A 19,074-nucleotide genomic window follows, 5' to 3' on the forward strand; every position below is an offset into this window, starting at 1 on the left:
AGAAGAATGGATAAAGAAACTGTGGTACATATACACTATGGAATACTATTCAGCTATTAAAAACAAGGAATTCCCAAAATTTGTGGATAAATGGATTGAGCTAGAAATGATCATAATGAGTGAGTTAACCCAGAAGCAGAAAGACTCAAATGGTATATACTCACTTATATCTGCATATTAGCCCAAGGGGCATGTCCCACGAAAGTCTTCACTTACCAGGAAACTGAGACAGAGGGGAGGACATTCTATTGGGACTCTAGATGAGAGAATCATGGGAGAATGGCAAAGTAGAAGGATCCAGAGGGTCCTAGAAACCTACAAGTAGAACATTATGATAGGCAGATTTGGGCTTAGGGGTCCAGCTCAAACTAAGGCACCAGCCAAGGACAATACAGGCAGTAAACCTTAAACCCCTACCCAGATCTAGACAATGGACAGAACACTCTCCACAGTAGAGTGGAGAGTGGGATATGACTTTCTTACATACTCTGGTGCCTCACCTTTGACCATGTCCCCTGGAGGGGGAGGCCTGGTGGCACTCAGAGGAAGGATAGCAGGTTACCAAGAAGAGACTTGATACCCTATGAACATATACAGGGGGAGGTAATCCCCCTCAGGAACAGTCATAGGGGAGGGGAATAAGGGGAAAATGGGAGGGAGGGAAGAATGGGAGGATACAAGGGATGGGATAACCATTGAGATGTAACAAGAATAAATTAATAAAGGATAAAAAAAATAAAGTAAAAAAATTGTACAATATTATATGCTCAATTTTTAGATGTTATAATTCTTAAAGATAAATTAATTTTTCTATAAAAATATTATATTAACTTTCACAACTAATTCTGTGTTAAATCAGCACAAAATGATTGTCACTCATTGTCATCATTATATTTTGTAATAAAAACATGAGATAAATGTTCTTTTGACTCAATTTAAAGCTGACAAGCCTGATTAAAATATTTATCCAAGTTTCAATTAGAAAATGGCAAAGTTATATGCACGTTCCTGACATGGACTAGTAGAAACAACATAATATCCAACTTCTACTGTTGGACCCTCACGCCCAACTCGGAAGGGGGTCGCCGTGAGAGACCACAAGAGGCACAATGCACTGATGCAAAAGCAAAGGTTTATTGCTGACGCGCCAGGGTCCCTCAGCCCTCGGGAGGTGAAGGACCCTCAGTGACTGTTACAGACTATTTTTAAAGGCTAAAACCGCAAAGCAGGTGGGGTTGCTTATCAAGCTTAGATCATATGGACATTGGCGATGGGAGACCTCTTGTGGGGACTTGGGTGTGGGTCCCTAGGGCAGTTACTAGAAACCGTATGGGACCTCTGATATAGGGAGCTCACATGTAGCTATTCCGGGAACTAGGGTGGAACTCTGAGACTAGTAGTAACGAGAACTGGTAGAAGCCTCTGGGTAGGCAGGGCAAGCAAGCGTCTTACATTTTATAATTTTTAATTTGACAATTTCTCACTACCAACACTCAATCTTTTAAAAATATATGCTTTTATAATAACATATCAAATTTAATTACAAAGAACAAGAGACTTCAACAAGTCTATGTCTTCTCTTCAAGCCACCGAAAGGCAGTTTGGTTGGCATTAAGAAAACCTGGTAAGGTATTTTTGGCAAGGTATTGTCTGGTAAGGCACTTACTCACCTCATGTCCTTCCCACTCTCTGCACTGCATTCCTATTTCAACAAACCTGAATGCTTAGGAGTAGTACACTGGAGGAAAATCAAATCTATGTGAAGATTTCCATTTCTAAATTTATTAAAGCTATAGCTCATTGTATCTACAAGGTTTTAGATTTTTGTAATATTTTGGCAAATATACTTCATGCTGCAAGTCAATATTAACAAAGCTTTTTTTAATGCCATGATACCAAAAAATCTCAATAGCTGTGTTAAACATGAAATCCAGAAGGGTTCTCATACTCTCTTCTAATCTCCCTTTGTATAGTATTGTCTTTTTCCTAGCATTGTCCTTTTTCCATTCACTCCTTTTTCTCGATACTTTAACCTCATTTACAATTTTAAGTCATTTTTATTTCCCCATGCATTAGAGAATTTGAAAGTAATGGGAGACAGGAATAACTTGACTGATGTAGAAGAGAAAGAAATCTAGACGTGTGGTTATACCAGCTCTGTTTTATACAGCACATATGTCTATTAATATTTTAGACCTTTTATTTCACTGAAAACAATACTGTTCCAAAACTATGTGTTTGGCATATTCTTACTACCATGCAACAAAATTTGTATAATAGTTGATTTCTTAATGATTTTTTTCCCTTAGGATCATGTTCAGTATCAGTAATTTCAGCTCTGTAGAGCTTTCTTCATTTTGACTATACTTTCTTCTGGTTCTTCCTTTTACACATTATTCTTCATATGAACATAGCAGATGATTCTGATTTTTTTCTTTTATTGTGACTTATTCACATTACATCCCAATTGTTATCCCCTTGCTCTCATCTTCCCATTCCCACCCTCCCTCCCTCTTCCACCCTATTCCCTTCCCCTAGACCTCTGACAGAAGGGGACATCTTCCACTACCATATGATCATAGCCTATCAAGTCTCTGCTGGATAGCCAGCAAGCCAGCATCCCCGTTCTTTTGTGTTCCTCCAGGGCCTCTTTCCTAAGGAGTACCAGATTATAAGAAAAGAGGATTAATAAAATCAAAAGGTTTTAGAGTGATGTGGTATAAATCATGATTTATTGTGGGTGGGAGAGGGAGAGGCAAATATCAAAGTAGTGACAATTCATAATGCTTTCTTTGTATGTTGTGTTTGCTTATGTGTTTTGAGGCAAGATCTCACATAGTCCAAGCTCATCTCTAATATATTATATACACAAACATGGCTTGGAATCCTTATCTTTCTACCTGAAGCTCCCAAGTGTTGGGTTTACAGTCATGTACCAAAACACATATTCTGAATACATAAAAATTTCAATAGCTTACCTTTATAACAATGTGAACATGAACAATTCAACATATTTATCATATTTCTATATCATAAATCAGACTCAAAAATAAAAAGAATGAACATTTCATATAAATTGATATGCGAAATATATTTACTCAAATAAACACAAGCAAATGTTATACACTCCATGTTTGCAGTTATCAAATATACTTTTAAAAAAATAAAGGTTTTGCTGTAGTAATTCAAAACATACTACTGGTTGCCTATAGAAAAATAGATTTAGCATAAAGGAGAGGGCAAGGCTTACAAATTGAAATAAGGAAATCATTCATCGTAATTGTTTTGAATTAAATTACTGTATGTTGCTTGATAGGAATATGGCAAATTTTCTGAAATTTTATGTTTCAAATGCATATAGTTCATGACAGGTATACCATATCTCAGAAATTATTATATAAATCTCTATATGCTTCAGAGATTATACCTACCATTTCTATGGAATCATTGCTGAACAAGATTATGACAGTAATTAGAACTACCACTCAACAATGGGAGTTGAATCCACAATCACAAATTTCTCCCAGCACTAGCAAGAGTGTATGAAAGACAGTTAATGAAGAATTATTAGTGAAGCTTTCATGTTTAGAGGTACTTTATATAGTGTGTATATATACTGTGTGTGTGTGTGTGTGTGTGTGTGTATACATATATGCCTCCCTTCTTTCATTGGCTTCCTGTCTTAGAATTACCAAGCTTCATTCCAGTATGTTTCACTGATATTGTATGCAATAGTGATCATCTGTTTAAATATATTGCACTGTGAAGGGGAGGTTACTATTATACTATATAAACATTTAAATTTTCGTCTTACAAAACCAAAGAAGGATCTTCTAACTTAACCCATAGCACTACACTGTATTTTATTGACCATATAATAAGTGGTCATTTTAAACATGCTACCAGATTATCTTAATCAAACGTGTGTGTGTGTATGTGTGTGTGTGTGTGTATGTGTGTGTGAATAAGGTAGCCTATAGTAAAACCATACATCTGAGATTCTGATGTAAATGTCTCATTATGTGAACTCACATTCAACTGCTAATAGTCCCTCACAACATGCATTATATTTAATTGATTATGCAGAACATAAACCAATGCATATACATATGCATCTTCACTTAAATATGCACACAAATACATATCTTATAGTTTGAAATTCAAATATAAAGACTTTAGTCTGAGTAGCATAGGTGGATTTATCAGCTACTAGACTGTTCTTCCTTTAAGTACCTTGAACTTGTACCCAATAGAACATCTTCCACCTGTCTTATATTCCCAAGGAAGACTATGCTTCTAGTTAATGACAGAGAATTATAAATGAGAACTATATGAATTTAAAGTGGGTCTCATGGTAAACACCAGCACTGTGGCAATGTCTTTCCCTTCCTCATCTGATAGAGTATTTACCCCTCACAAATTTACACTTTGTTTCTAAATCTTTATTTAATATTGTTATTGAACTCATGGTATTGAACTATTGAATATGTTTCTTACAAATAATTTACAGATAACTTTTAAAATGCATTTTTAAATTAAATGCTTATTGGATACATTCTGCTTTTACCAAATATTGGTCTGGAAGTCAACACAAATCTGTCAGACAAAGATCATCTCATCAAAGTCAAAAATAGAGAGTAATAGTAGGACTATGTCAAGTAAACACAATTTTTAAGATTAAAGAAAATATAAATATATGTTTAATAGATACTAATAAAAATCAGTCACATACTATATATATATAGATTGTTATTATAAGTAATAAAATGTATAATTATAACTATACTTCTCACAACCCTCATATATAATAAATATTAAAAATGACTAGATCTGCACTAGGGAGCTCTCTCAGCAGATAAGAACTGTGCTGTGCAAATATGAAGACCTAACTTAGGATCCATAGAACTTACATAAATGTCTTCTAAATATTGAGTAGACATAATGACATGCCTTTAACTCCAACCACTAAAGGCAGGGAAAGGGCATTCTGACAGAAATCTGGCTCTCAAGAGTAGCCGTATTGGTAATCTCTGGGTTTGACTGAGAGACAAGTTGGGAGAGAAATTAAGGATGATTTCCAACATTAATCTTGGGTCTCCACATGCTTGAGTATATATATGATGGCACACTGCCACATACATATATTCTCAATTGAATGCTAACATGCATTCACACATGTACACTATATGCATACACATAAATGTAAAATTGGAAAAGGAAGAAACGATTAATTTTCTACTTTTACTAAAACATTAAAAATAAATTTTAATTAACACAATGAATTCAATGGTGTCCCCAACATGGATTTTCTTGCCCCAGCAACGGTTCTTGCCGGGGTTCTACTAACGCTTGGGAGGAGAATTTTCCTGTATAGGGACAGAACACAAGACACGAAGAAGGGGGCAAGTCTGGATTCTGATCAAACCCCGTTTATTGAAAATTTTCACAGAGTTTTTATAGTCACAGAGGCCTGAGTATTTGCATAAGCAGGGTTGCTATGGATACCTAATTCTGGAATGCTCCAGCAGGTATCTACCTTTACAGCTGCTATAATTGCAGAAAAGAGAAATTCCAGAGAGAAAAGGAAGTTAGAAAATCTGGTTAGTCAGGAAAAAGTTCCCAGAACTGCTGCTCGCAGGCAGCTGGTCTTTAATCTGATCTTACCAGTAGTCTTACTGGAAAAGCTAGTTTTTGCCAGAAAGGAGTAGCTCGAGGGTCTTAGAATGACCATTCCCCACAATAAACCTCAACAGGTGTCTAACTGCTGAACCACGACAGAGTCAGCTGGTTTCTGGTAAATGGCAGAGTGCTGGAGAAATAGGAACCTAGGCTCTGACAAGATGGAAAAACATTGGCCATATAACCCGTCCCCTACATTTTCTAATGCTCTACAAGATTCATTTTTCCTAAATTTGAGAGAAATAAATAGAGTAAAAACAGGAATTCCTAAAATTGAAACATATAGAAAACATTAATTGTCCACCTAAGTAGATGAGTCCATTTCATGACATCTCCTTTAAAATCCATATCCAGCCTGAAAGAGTTAGCATTACTTACAGTTTAGAATTAACAAGCATGGTGTTGCCTGACTACAAAAGATGGCCAGTTCAGACTCTGTATCCTGCATTACTAGGAATCCTCACTTAGGTCACCCTCATAAATTACAGGAAGTTTCTACTGCACAAGGTTTCCACACAAAGCCCCAAGTTGCCCCCAATTCCAGCCTTGTCCAGCCTCAATATGAGAGCTATTGTATTTTATTTTGTTGTATTTAGTTGTTGTATTCTGGAGGTTTACCCTTTTCTGAAAGAAAACTCAGAGGGAGTGGGTATGGGGAAGGAGGGAAGCTGGGAAAAGTAGAGAAAGGGGAAACTGTGGTCAGGATGAGAAAATAATCTATTTAGAATTTAAAATTTATGTTAAGCATAGTAAAAATATAAATTACCAAAAGTCACACACAAGAAAATTACATAATTGAGTTTGAAATTGCTTTTTCCAATACAAAAAGTAATTAAAATAAAGTTAATAACTGGTAACAAGTACTAAGGATCTCTAGCATATCCTTCATTCAGACCTTCAGAACAGCCTCACACCTTGATATAACATGTGGTGATGTAGGAATTATTCCTATTGTGATTCCATCAAAGAGGAAATTGATAATCAAAAAGGCATGGTAAAGGTCCCAATACTGTGTACTGTGAGTGGATTTGGAGACTTTTGCATGTGATGGATGGTTTGTAGTTTTCTTTCTTTTAATTTTCTTTTAGATTTTAAAAGTGTGTGTGTGTGTGTGTGTGTGTGTGTGTGTGTGTGTGTGTGTGTGTGTGTGTGTATACACATGAGTGCAAGTGCTCACAGAAGCCAGAAGACAGCATTAGAACCACTGTACCTATAGTTACAAGCAATGGTGAGGTCCCCGATTATGTGGGTTCTGGGAATTCAATGTAGGTCTTCTACAAGAACAGTAATATGTTTTTAACTCCAGAGCTATCTCTCTCACCCATGATGGATATTTTTAAAAGCAATAGTATCTTGATGTCCTATGTTCTTTAAAAACATTTAAAGCATATTACATATCCATATAACAAAAAAATTAAGCCAAAATAAAATTTTATGAAGAATAACTTTTAGGTACTATGATTTCTTTTGAAAATTCTGAAATAGTTGCATATTACCTCAAATGGCAAAAATAAAAGGAGTGCTTGCCCAGGATATAAAAAGAAACTTGGTTTTTATTCAAGAACAAAGAAAAAATTCAAAGCATTAATATCACAAGGAAAAAATTTCAAACACTCAAAATAGTAACTGGTGATACAATGGTTATGTAAATTAGCCTGACACTGGCAATCATTTTACAGATATCTGTATCTATATAAATATAAATGTAGATATAGAAATAGATATAACAGGTTAGTATTTGTGTTCAAATTATACATCAATTATAACTTTATGAAGCTGGTATGGTACTTTTTTGGTATGATACTTGATAAAATCATATACAGTTTTTATTTTATGAGTAAAAATAGAACCTTATTGCAAATGCATTGTATTTATAAAAATGTTCTCCATGCAGCTAAAATGAAGAAAAAAAAGCTAATGCTAAAAATCACTTGAAATATATAACCTTAGGTTTACCTTGAAGTCTTTCCAGGGGTTACTACAATAAAACTAATTGGAAACCTAATTGTTTGATTTCTGAATTTGTTCCTTCATGAAATAATAACAGTTAAATAGAAAATGGAGGAATAAGAAATGTGCAATTGCCATTATAATGTGGCAGATAGCATAAATTTCTTGCCCAAAGTTAAATGAGAAGGCAAAGTTAAATGATACTACTTTTGTTTGGCTTTTTTTAAATGAATAGGACCAGCAGTGCTTCTTGTGATTTTAGAACTCAAACTTTGAACTGAATTAGTCATTTTAAAGATGGCAAGTGGCAATAAATATCTTTCTGAAAGTGTATTGTTTCAGAGACTTGCAGAATGATGGCTATAAAAACTATTTCTATCTTGCTTTAATGTAAGCCCCAAAAAAGAAGAACTTTATTGTTTTCACATTAAACATTTTATATAGGCATTAAACAAAAGCTTTCTGAGGTCGAGACTTTATCAAAACTGAATAAATTCTTGTTTGCCAGTGTTTTAGATGATGCTTTCTTTTACCAATGTCATAATAAATATCATTTTCAGTGCTGATTTCTGAACTGCAAATTTTTGGAAATGATGAATTGCTATAATTCACAGTTATAAGCAATCGACTATTGTCATTTTTTAACCCATAAGGTATACTAATGAAAATGCAAAGTATGTGTTGACTACATAGAAATTCATCATAGTTACTTATTTTCTGGAACTCTCAGCTTAAATGATTATCATTACTACTAAGGAAGATGAATGAATTTTCAAATGCTATAAAATGAATATTCAAGGTAAAGACTAAATTCATAAAGGTGAGCATATTCCACCCTATTTTTTTGTTTTCTGGTGTCAAGACTTAAAGCATTAAAGTGAAATAAACTGAGTTAAGCTGTGTCCTTGTGAAGGTTTCTAAGATATGATGACTTTTCACTGTAAATATATGAATATATTCCGGTTGTATGATATTTGGAGATATTTTAACCTATCAGGATATGATAAGTATATTAAATTCTTATAGCTTAAGTTCTTCTCATCCACCCAAAGATATAATTACTTAACAAATGATATTAAAACACATTTCTCTGCTGTGCATCCATTAACATGACAAGTAACAGAAATTTATTCAATTAGGAGGTAGTCTTTTTCAAAGTTTTCTCAATTTGAGACATTGTCCTAAAAAAAAAAAGTTGACAAAGCAATGTTATGAAGAATAAATAAGTACTTTCATAAAAGTTAAGAACGGTCGTGCCTAGCGGAGAGTCCAGGAGAAGTGAGGAGACAGCAGCAACCTGGCACCCTCTCACAAGACCCCTCGTCTCATGTGACCAGTGGGCTCGACACTGCTCACGTGACAGGCACTGCTGGCTGCAGAGTCCACTGGATGCCTGCAGCGCAGGCCCCAACATCCCCTGCAGCCTGGGCAACCGCCTAACTTGGACCTCTGCTGTGTCGGGCCCTGGTGGCCCCCAGGGAGCAGCTACTCCTCTTGCTGCTGGAACTCAAACTTTATCCTACCATCCTCTGTAAAAGTACTGGAAAATCGCAGTTCTTGTGGTGGAAAAAATGCTACTGAAGCCAGCCTCACAATTGCTTTTGGAAGAGGATAGTTACTGATGCTCTACTTCACAAGAAATGCAACACACTACCATGTGCAGCACATGTATTTTGCTTGTAACTTGTCAGACACACATTTTCCCAATACCAGTTCCAACGGCACCCATACTGTGGACCTCATGACTGACATCAAAGCGGACACCAGGAAGACATACCAGTGTCTCAGTGCCATCCAGGTCTACATGGGCAATGTGACCATCACACTCCATCATGCCACTATCCAGGCCTACATGTCAAATGGTAACTTCAGCAAGGAAGAGACACACTATACACAGGATGGACCTTCCCCAACCACTGTGCCACCTAAGCCTTTGCCACCACTTGTGCCCACAAACTCCAGTGTGTCCAGGTACAATGCAACTGATGACAATGCAACTGCCTTCTGGCCTCTATGGCACTGCAACTGAACTTTAAGGACAACATGACTGTGACCAGAGCGTTCAACATCAACCCAAGTGACACATTCAATGGGATATGCGGTGTCAATATGGTGACCCTGAATGTGGAGAACAAGGACAGTGTCCTGGAGTTGCAGTTTGGGATGAATGAGAGTTCTAGCCTGGTTTTCCTCCAAGGAGTCCAATTGAAGATAACTCTTCAGGATGCCAAAGACCCCACATTGAGAGCCTTCAACTATTCACTGAGAGCTCTTTAGGCCGCTCTTGGAAACTCCTATAAGTGCAACGCTGAGAAGCACATCTATGTCACCAAGGCGTTCTCCCTTAACATCTTCAGTTGGGTCCAGGCTTTCAAGGTTGAAAGTGACAGATCTGGATCTGTGGAAGAGTGAATGCATGATGGTAACAACATGCTGATCCCTATTGCTGTGGGCGGTGCCTTGGCAGGGCTGGTCCTCATCGCTCTCATTGCCTACCTCATTGGCAGGAAGAGGAGTTAAGCAGTCTACCAGACCATCTAGCCTCGTGGGCAGGTGTGCCACAGGCGCACAGAGTTCTATTTACATGTCCCCCAGCTTAGACAGGTGTGGAAGGGTGGCACACTTTCTGGCAAACTGTTTTCAAATCTGCTTTATCAAAATATGTGTAGTGCAACATACACTATGCACAAAAGAATCACTATTGAAATGACGATGTTAATTTTGCTAACTGGGTTAAATGTTTTACTAACTGCTTAAATGTTAATGTTACCAAAGCAGAGCTCTAAGGAGCACAAGGAGGCTTTTCAGAATTGGCACGGGACGCCTCACTTGACTTTTTAAGACCTGGTATTGGGTTTCTTCATTCTTCTGCCCAGAGTTAAGCCTTACAAAAGGAATCTGTGGTCCGAACACTTGGGCCTGTTAAGGGTGGCTGATCCCTAGTCTGCACACTTCAGAGACTAGAGCAGGGGAGCAGGGGTCCTGCCACACAGCCTTGCACAGGGTCAGCCTCCGCACATGTGGCTTGGGCTGTTGGCCTAGGGGGCCGGAATCTCGCTAGGGCACAGCCACCCATGTTTCTGTGCTCTGCCATCAATGAGCTAGCACTTTTCTAAATAGAAAATGGCATTATTTTTATTTACTTTTTGTAAAGTGTTTTCCAGTATTTTGTAGGCATTCAGGGTGACCCTGTTTCTGCACTGTGTACAATAATAGATTCACACTGCTGACCTGTCCTGTGGCATAGGTGGGCTGCACACTGAAGATCAGCTCATGTAATGCATTGCCTGTACGATGCTAATAAAAAGTCTCCTTCAAAAAAAAATAAAGTCATATAATTAAGTAAGTGTATAGCAGAAATTTACAATTAGATAAATTTTGGTCAAAAGTAGTTAGTGTCATTTCCTTCTGGAAGTATTTTAGAAAAAAGATGCTTAAAGAATATATTCTGAGTAATATATACCTTAAAGTTTAAATCACAACCTATCCCTATCTCCAAAACGTAACATTTTTTGAATGTGGCAAATGATAAAAGTGTTGATCTACAAGAATTAGGCTTTATTAAATATGAAACACTCTAATATGTCTGCTAGTTAGTACTGGCCTTGATGGAATTTTGGGCATTTCCTAGTCAGGACAAAATTAAGAAGACACACCCATGCTTAAGTGGATATGAGGTCAAATTTCTCATTATATCTAAGACCTCAAAAGGTCTACCTTGTATGCTTAGTTGAAAGTAGTACTCATATATCTGCTAGATATAAATACAAATGCTCCCAAGAAGAAAATACCTGTGAGAATGTTGGCTAGCAAATTTGTTCTAAATGCCATGGCCTAAAGCAATTTGGGGAGGAAATGGTTTATTTAGGTTACATGTCCTTATCACATTTCATCACTGGAGGCAAGAACTGAAGCGGACCATAGAGGAACACTGTTTACTACATTGTTCCCTCTGGTTTGTTTAGACACCTTTCTTATACAGCCCAGGCCCACTTGCCCAGGGATGGCAGTGCCTATACTGATGGGCCTTCTACTTCAATTTAGAATCAAGAAAATTGCCCTACAGGTATGCCTATGGGCCAATTTAATGTAAGCAACTCCTTAGTTGAGATTCCTGCTTCCCAGATGGCTCTAATTTGGTTCAAGTTGACAAAGACTAATGAACGCAAATCTAGTTAATCAGCAAATAAAATATGAAAAAAAGTTGAAGATATACTAATAAAATTAATGCTTCAAAAAGTGACCAAAAAGGACTGAAAAGATGGCTTAGCGGTTAAAAGGTACTTGCTGCTCTTTAAGAGGACCTTAATTTAGTTCTCAGCATCCATATCAGTAGCTCATAAGTGCCTAAAACTCTAGCTACTCAGGATCCATGTCCTCTTTTGGTCTCCATGGATATTAGCACATGCTTGGGTACACACTCACTCACACACACACACGCTTGCACACACACACACACACACATAAATAATGAATATTTAATAATTTATTCATATTACATCTCAATGGTTATCCCATCCCTTGTATCCTCCTATTCTTCCCTCCCTCCCATTTTCCCCTTATTCCCCTCCCCTATGACTGTGACTGAGGGGGACCTCCTCCCCCTGTATATGTTCATAGGGTATCAAGTCTCTTCTTGGTAGCCTGCTATCCTTCCTCTGAGTGCCACCAGGCTTCCCCATCCAGGGGACGTGGTCAAATATGGGGCAGCAGAGTACATGTGAAAGTCATACCCCACTCCCCATTCAACTGTGGAGAAGAGGAAAAACTTCCCGTCACATAATAATCAAAACACAAAATACACAGAACAAAGAAAAAATATTAAAAGCTGCAAGAGAAAAGGGCCAAATAACATTTAATGGCAAACCTATCAGGATTACACCCGACTTCTCAGCAGAGACCATAAATGCCAGAAGGGCCTGGACAGAGATCCTGCAAAGTAAGTTATTTAAATAACAATAAATGAATGAAAAATTACCAGAATTGAATGGAGCCAAATAAATTTAGTAAATATTTTAAATTAGGCAAATTAAAAATAATTTAAGTGTCATTAACAGAATTTAAGAATAAAGAATAGAATTATAATTGAAAAGCAAAGAAAGCTAAAAAATTAATAGAATAATTTCACCAAAGACAACACAAAAGTCTATAACTGACTATGCTGGTTATTTTTTTTGCCATGTTGACACAAGCTAGGCATATCTGGGAAAAAGAAACCTCAATTGAAGATATGCCTCCATCATATTTCCCTGTATATAAGACTGTAGTGGCATTTTCATGATTAATGAATAGCACTGAAGGTTACAACCCACTGTGGATGGTTCTACTCATGGGCAAATGTTCTGGTTATCACAAAAAAAGCAAGTTGAGCAAGCCATGAGGAGCGAGCCAGGAAGCATTATTCCTGCCTCTAAGTTCGTGCCTTGAGTTACTGCCATGGCTTCACTCAATGGATGGTGTACTGTAATATGGAAGTAGAAATAAACACTTTCCTCCTCAAGTTGTTTTCATTAGTGTTTTTTTCACAGAAATAGAAAGCAAACTAGAACAAGTATAATAAGCAGAGAATATTTCAAATAAAATAATGTTTCCTCTGTAAGTACAGTTTTTGCTCTCTAACAGTTTGTTTTGCAACAACCCTGATACTGTTTTGGTTTAAAAACAATAGAGAACTTTGACACTATGTTATCCAAAGTCCACATTCATAAAGTCCTGATAATTCATTTACTGTCAATACATTGTACTTCATTCTCAATACAGAATAACAACAGTAATATTGCAACTCAATTCGTACTTCTCCTATAGCTGCTTAAATGATTCTCATCCACCACTGAAAATAATAAAACGCTGCATTATAATAGCATTGCTACTAAAGGAGCTTCATCAAAGCCTGAAAATAATCTATGGATTAACAAGTTTCTTATTTTGGCATTTATATTCCTTCACATTTTGACCTCAAGGAAACTATTTCATCAAAGTGCCAGTTGTTCTGTATCACTACATACACTTCACATGACTAAACACCATACGGATGTGGCTCCAGGAGGGGGCAGTAGAACAGCATCATTTTGGGTTTCTAAGCATGGGTATTCAGTAAGAATGAATATATGCATACATACATACATACATACATACATACATACATACATACATACATACACACACACACACTCACGTGTTTTGTTTTCCTACAACTATGTGTGCAGATAGTCAAACTCAAGAGAGTGATATGTATCTATTATGACTATGTTACCAGTAAATTTTAACTAATGAAGTACTAGTGTCACCTACGTTGAGATGTCATTTATATATACTACGTCAAAATTATAGAAATTGTGGCACATTTCTCTAGATTGTGTTGATAAACTTGTTAAAGAATGCATGCATTTTTATATCTTAAATACATTTCATTTTTACTATGATAATTTCATCTTATATATTTCCTTGTATAACACATACATTTTAGATATATAGCATGATTATTTGTATACTGTGAGTATCCATGCAGCAGAAAATAGCTTTAAAATTATGATGTCCAACTGGTCTTGATGGAAATAACTGAGAACAAAGAAACGCAAACTCCACAAATTTAGGTGTTATCTGTTTATTGTTATTCAAGTTTCCTTTTGAAGATATATTATGCCCTCATACTTACAAAATAGAGGGTATCAGGGTGACTACAGGGGCATCTTCATATGGACCTTAGGAGTACCATTTTAGAGATTCAATCTTTAGACATATTGGTTATATATAGAGTTTGTGAAAGCCTAACTAGAACTACATAGGAATATAATCTGCAGGCTCTGCCACTTTGTACTTCTTATGTTTTCAACTACATTTTCTTCTTTCTGCTTTATTTAGGTTGTTGCAATATTGGGAACATGTAGGCTTTGCAGCCAGATTTAAATTATTTAAATTGTGCTATGAATCACATTACCACCAAAACAGCAGCAAAGATTACTAAAGTACAAGTTAATCTCCAGTCCTAATCATTTTCACCTAAAATATTTTCTTTTGGCAAAGCAAATGCCTTCCTGAAAATATGGAAATGAATTCACATAATTCCCTACTTCAAGTGGTATTTAATTTCTGCAGTTTGTACCATGCCAATCCTGTAAATTTGTCTTCTCAAATTGTAAATCTTTCCCAGGCAAGAGAGGTCATTTTATTGTTATTAAAGAAATAATATTTACTTTATCATGTCTTAAAGCATGTCAAAATTAGCACACAATTTCGGCCTTGGCCCTAGAAAAATTAAATTTCATAAGTAGTATCCTTTCTTGTTTTATTTCCTTCATTTTTCTCATTAATAGAATGCTATATTTGTGAAGTTAGAGTCTATATATTCCTGCCAAACTTACTTCTTTAGTATTCTTCCTGAAATACACTGGCAAAAAATGCTCACATTTATCTCAATTTTTGCCACAGTGTTAAGGTCTCTTAACAGTATTTCTTTTCCTAGGGTTTATCAGTATTACTACCATTCCCTCCCCATTTCCTCATCACCAAATATACCTGTGATGTAATTAGTCTCCAAGCTGCAAGGGTGCTATTGAAAGATAGCAGCATTTGGCTCTCAGCCCTTTCAATGGAATTCCTCAACTAAAGAATATTGCCTCCTTCCCCTCCCCCTCCCCCCAAAAAGAATATTGCCTCTCTTAAAACCATCTCTATTTCTAAAGCTTATCAAGTTGCAGTGGGTGATTAACACAGTGGTAAAGGCAAGACATATTTGCCCCACCTCACAGTCATACTGAATACTCAACAATGCTGTGATTCAGGATAATCCACTGAGGTCTTCATTGTGAGTGCTTTACTGTTAAGCATTGTCCTCTCCAGGTGTTTCTTTCATCTTGTCTCCCTTGGCCTAGGCTTTTAGATAACAACAACAACAGTTCCAATTATACAACTTGCATGTTAAACTCCATCTTTAAAATTGATTCATTTGGGTATTTGATTGACTTTAGTTGTTATTGCTCTTGGAATTGTCTTCCAACTTCTCCCTTGCTTGGCTCCGCCTACCATAAACTTTCATTTTAAGTAGCAATTCTTTTCTTTTATTCCATGCTTAGTAAGCTTTAAAAATGAACATATTTCTTAAATATAAACATGGATTTTATTATAGATTTCTTAAAGTTGACATTTCAACGCATCTTGATGCTTAATTTTCTCTACCCACTCAAAATCCAGGACAGCACTAAGCATATATTGTTCCCAGTCTTCATACCATTCAAAGTTTGTGCAGGCACAAACTGTTGTCTTTCTGCATCCTTGCCAGAAGAATTCCATGTCTTATGTGGGTACTTAGCTTGCTTATACCAGTAATACCCAGGAGAAAATAGATAACAAGTATTTCCCCAATTAATAAGGCGCAGGAGATAGTATGAACCATATTTAAGCTCCTCACCTCAAATTGTGGTAATTATGTGGTATATGGTAAAATTTCTTAGAATGTCCACAATGACAGTCTCCAAGTTTTAAAAGTAATCTGTTTATAATTCTTTTTAATTAGCTATCACTCTTCCATACAATTTGCCCGCTTGCAATGTTCATTACAAATATTTTCATGGTTTGTATCAAGAAAGTGTTGCAATAACCTTGAACTCATTATGTAGCTAAGGGTAGCCTTAAAGTCACAGTCAGTTATCTTTCCACTTCTGCCTCTTATACGCATGGATTACAGATATGCACAATCACACAAAACTAGCTTGCTTCCCTTTTTCTTCCTTCTTTTCTCCCCCTCAATTCTTCTCTCTCTCCCCCCTTCCTTTCTGCTTTCCTTCTTCCTTTCTCTTCCCCATTCTCCTCCACCCTCTGTCTGCTCTTTCTCTTCCTCCTCATTGTCATCCTTTTCCTCCTTGCCCTTCTCTTCTTCCTTGTCCCTTCTTTAATTTTTGTGGTGAAGAGAAAAGTTGATAGATTACACATGGGAGTCAGATTCTAGAATACTAATAAGCTTCAGCCTGATTTTCTGTCTTCAATGGTTATTTTCTCTATCAAACTATCCCCCTACTCATACTGACTAATAAACCTCAGGTCATATTTCAAAACTTTAATAAATTCCAGTATTTCCTAGGAAGCCCTCTCAGACCTTTTTGGAATTTATTATGCTGCCCTGTGCACATCAACATGGTGTTTATACTTTCAACATATCAGTGTATTTGTCTATTATTGAGATGATTTCTAAACACATAATTCCATAAACAGAAATAAATACAGTAACAGTCTCACATCTATCTTTGTATCAAGTGAAAATATTAAACATATTGAACAAAAATCAGAGCTCTTAATCAAAATGAACAATGGATCTAGGTCCTGAGACCACCTGATAAAAAGATATTTTAACCCATCAGATGCTACTAAGATACTGAGAAAATTGCTTTCATGCTAGCCTTATTTATAAATACTATGCTTATGAATAAGTGTTTCATATACAAGTACACAATTTAAAATGAACATTTTTTTCAAACAATCATACAACATATACACACATGTATAAATATTGATAATACACCTTTTATCAGTATGGATAGGAAATATGTTATAAGGCAAATTTTTTTTTTTGGTTTTTCGAGACAGGGTCTCTCTGTGTTAGCCTTGGCTGTCCTGGACTCACTTTGTAGACCAGGCTGGCCTCGAACTCACAGTGATCCGCCTGCCTCTGCCTCCCGATTGCTGGGATTAAAGGCATGCGCCATCATGCCCGGCTTATAAGGCAAAATTTTTGTAGTTGTCCTATTTTAGATTTCTTAGCAGTTCTACTAAACTTACAGTATTTAAAAATATTGTCTTTCAATAGTAACATTTGTGTAAATGGAACTGCTTTTCCTTAACAAGCTCATTTTTTTTCAAAAGCATAATGATAACATTAATTCAACCCTAGAGACAATTCTGTTCAAAGCTATCATGATCATGCTGTGCAAATATTTTTCAAAATAATGAAACTTGACAGCATCTTATATAGTTGATAACATTCTAATCTACTCACAGTTTGCAGTGTATCCATTTAAAATATTGTACAAAGGTTTATTTGTGCTTACTATAAATATGCCTTGAAATATATGAGATTACATTTGTTGAGAAAAATACAAAACGGCTATGAAATGAAAATATGTGTAACCTAATATCCAAATTCTTCTGTTCATCTCAATAAGTTTTAGTCTTTTTATTTGTCATAAACATTGGTAATTCAACAATGCTCTAGAGTTTAAGATTCCTATGATCATTTTTATAAACAATATTTTCTGTCTTACTTATAATAGTACATTTAGATTCATTTTTTTTATCTAAAAGTAAGCATAAAATTCTGAGAAACCCATGTCTTTTACAAAAAGAATAGATATTTTGCAGCACTGTTTTTAAATATTTTTTAATAATTTATTCATATTACATCTCAATGGTTATCTCATCCCTTGTATCTTCCCATTCCTCCCTCCCTCCCATTTTCCCTTTACTCCCCTCCCCTATGACTGTGCCTGAGGGGGACTTCCTCCCCCTGAATATTCTCATAGGGTATCAAGTCTCTTCTTGGTAGACTGCTATCCTTCCTCTGAGTGCCACCAAGCCTCCCCATCCAGGGGACATGGTCAAATATGGGGCACCAGAGTTCGTATGAAAGTCAGACCCCACTCTCCACTCAACTGTGGAGAATGTCCTGTCCATTGGCTAGATTTGGGTAGGAGTTCGAAGTTTACTGCATGTATTGTCCTTGGCTGGTGTCATAGTTTGACCAGGACCCCTGGGCCCAAATCTGCCTATCATAATGTTCTTCTTGTAGGTTTCTAGGACCCTCTGGATCCTTCTGTTTCCCCATTCTCCCATGCTTCTCTCACCTAGAGTCCCAATAGGATGTCCTCCCCTCTGTCCTACTTTCCCAGTAAGTGAAGACTTTCATGGGACATGCCCCTTGAGCTAGTACAGCACTGTTTTAGCACATATATTATCATAAAAAATTTAAAAACTCATTTAAATCAATTTGCATCTTCCAGATTATACATGAAAATGGCAAAAGGTATAATTCACTGAATATTTAGAATACAATTACTATAGCTCAAAATCTAGCAAGTTTTTAAAGCAAACATTTCAAAAGCAATAAGAAGACTTGAAAAAATCTGTTAGCATGACATTTAAGGTCAAGCACTAGAAACTGAAGAGTAAATGATTTTTGTGCCAGCTAATGTTATGTCAACCTGACACAAGCTAAAGTCATTTGAGAGGAGGAAGCCTCAACTGAGAAAAAGTTCTCATAAGATTAGGCTGTAGCTAAGTCTGTAGCACATTTCCTTCCCTTTTTCTTTCTTTCTTTCTTTTTTTTGTTTGTTTGTTTGTTTGAGACAGGGCTTCTCTGTTTTAGCCCTGACTGTCCTGGACTCTCTTTGTAGACCAGGCTGGCCTGGAAGTCAAAGAGATCTGCTTGCATCTGCCTGGCAAGTGCTAGAATTAAAG

At 36.3% G+C, this 19,074-nt stretch overlaps 2 pseudogenes across 2 annotated transcripts in view; one reads left to right on the forward strand and one right to left on the reverse strand.

Annotated features, from left to right (window-relative positions):
* Positions 1-9,043, reverse strand: part of LOC311602023 (ras-related protein Rab-43-like) — a 163,359-nt pseudogene extending 154,316 nt beyond the window's left edge. The window contains exon 1 of the transcript in view: positions 8,860-9,043. The product of the transcript in view is annotated as a ras-related protein Rab-43-like (transcript). The remainder of the gene's footprint in view (positions 1-8,859) is intronic.
* A 207-nt stretch (positions 9,044-9,250) lies between these two features.
* LOC311602024 (lysosome-associated membrane glycoprotein 1-like) lies at positions 9,251-10,282 on the forward strand (annotated as a pseudogene). The gene has a single exon. The product of its transcript is annotated as a lysosome-associated membrane glycoprotein 1-like (transcript).
* Positions 10,283-19,074: the final 8,792 nt, after the last annotated feature.

This window comes from Acomys minous (assembly GCF_964271855.1).
Source record: "Acomys minous genome assembly, chromosome: 7".
NCBI lineage: Eukaryota > Metazoa > Chordata > Mammalia > Rodentia > Muridae > Acomys > Acomys minous.